We start from the raw sequence: 1,957 nt of genomic DNA, 5'->3' as shown, positions 1-1,957 counted from the left end.
TATTTAATTATAAAATTAATTTAATTTTGATATTTGCAAAATAATAACAATTTTAAATTCACACAACTGCATTAGATGAATGTATTCTCGATAAATGACAATATATTTATATGCTAGCCAAAAATTTCATATTGTTTTCTGAAAATAGTTTTGAAACCGTCGGCTTAGTGATATCGATATTGCATACAAGTCACGTGTTTTTTTCTCGGAATGCACTTTATCCAAAAATGAGACAAGAGAAAAAAGAAGGATATGCAAGCATGGTTTTTGCTCGATAAACTCCAGGCAAGCACATTTTTCTTTTATGCCGAAATGCCCCGTGATGAAAGCAGATACATGTCTACACTTTCGTAAGATTGCAGACTGTTATGCATAAGGAAAGTCTCACGTATAAACATTCCTTATGAAAATGTGTAGACGACATATATTGTTATTCGAACACGTGTCTTGCATAATGCATGCTTGAACATATGTTCGCGATAATATTTAAAGCGAAAACTTCCTTACTACAACTCCTTCTTGGAGGTAACTGACGTGTAATCTTTTGTGCTTAATAAAAACGGCATGGGCTCGAATTTCTTATCTTTTAGAGCAAAAAAATTTAAATATTTATAAATTACTATATTATTAAATAATAATTAAAAAATTAATAACTAATATTATTTTTTTAAAGCACGATAATCCAAATTTCTACGAACGTCGGTATAATTGTTTGACAAAGTTTTTTACATTATCTTAATATATTTCAGATTTTAAATGTAAAATATCTATCAATTGATATAAATTATCTATCAAATATTTATCAATTAAATTATAAAAAATATTGCGAAAATAAAAAAACTTGCTATAAAAAAAATTTTAATAAAAATATTTCATGTAATTTGTAATTTTTAAGAAGTTTCATTATGATTCCTTTTAACATGCATTTTTTTTATTCAAAAAGTTTCAAAATTTTTTTTTAAGAAGCTCGAAAATTAAAAACAACATATAAAACATAATTTAATAAGAAATATAAATTAAAAATAGTGCAGAGATGTTTCAAATTAAACTTGCAAATGAATTTACTTACAATATAAAATGAATTGTTAAAAATAAACACGAATTCATTTTTTTTTTCAAAAAGCGCGATGGAACGATACTCAAAAGAGAATAGATGAAGATTCGATTTTCAGTTTATAGATGTGTAGCGCCCAAAAGAAAATATATTCGGATTCGATTTTTACTTCAAAAGTCCAACTAGTCTGTGCCACTCTCACGCTCACGTTTCACCCCAATATTACACGTTGCGGTAGGACGCGCATACACGTCATAAAAGTGATATCGCCCGTAAACCAGTTCTCGAAGGAGTCTGTGTATGTCATGTGCGCGTGTTATATGTAATTCGATGTCTTTCAGTCATCAAATACAAAGTTTATAGCCGCTTACAACAGAGGGCTGAACAAACATCTTGATATTACTAAAATTGTATCTTAAACGTTCTAAAGAATTAAAACATATGAAGATAGAAAGGGAGAATTGAGAGTTATATTTATTTAAAATTTTATTGCTCCGATTCTTTTCATTATAAAGTTATTCTTGAACATTTATTCAATCAGACATTTAATCCAATTTGGACATTTTTTTCGATTTGGAATTAATTGAAGAACCAATTTTAAGCTTAATTTGAAGTTTAATTGACCAGGAGTTCTTTTTTACTAATTACTTGGAAATTAAAACTTTATTGAAAAACTTAAAAAGAAAATTAATTTAATAATTTCATAATAGCCTGCACACATAATCAAGGGGTAATTAAATGTCCAAATTTATTGTGTACATGCATTATCCATTAGTTTGTTAATTTTTTAAATTATTATTCTATATTGTAATTTAATTTTTTTTGTATTATACAATGTGCATATGTACATTATATAATCTGACATTATGAAATAATATGTACAGAGGGAAGTAGATATATGTA

At 26.7% G+C, this 1,957-nt stretch overlaps 1 protein-coding gene across 1 annotated transcript in view; it reads left to right on the top strand.

Moving 5' to 3' along the window:
- LOC108690708 (growth hormone secretagogue receptor type 1) overlaps nt 1-1,957 on the top strand; it is a 42,188-nt gene that overhangs the window by 31,831 nt on the left and 8,400 nt on the right. The gene's annotated exons all lie outside the window — the stretch shown is intronic.

Source organism: Atta colombica, unplaced genomic scaffold (assembly GCF_001594045.1).
Source record: "Atta colombica isolate Treedump-2 unplaced genomic scaffold, Acol1.0 scaffold35, whole genome shotgun sequence".
Classification (NCBI taxonomy): Eukaryota; Metazoa; Arthropoda; class Insecta; order Hymenoptera; family Formicidae; genus Atta; species Atta colombica.
The sequence above is the reverse complement of the archived record's forward strand: the minus strand, read 5'-3'. Positions and strand labels throughout refer to the sequence as shown.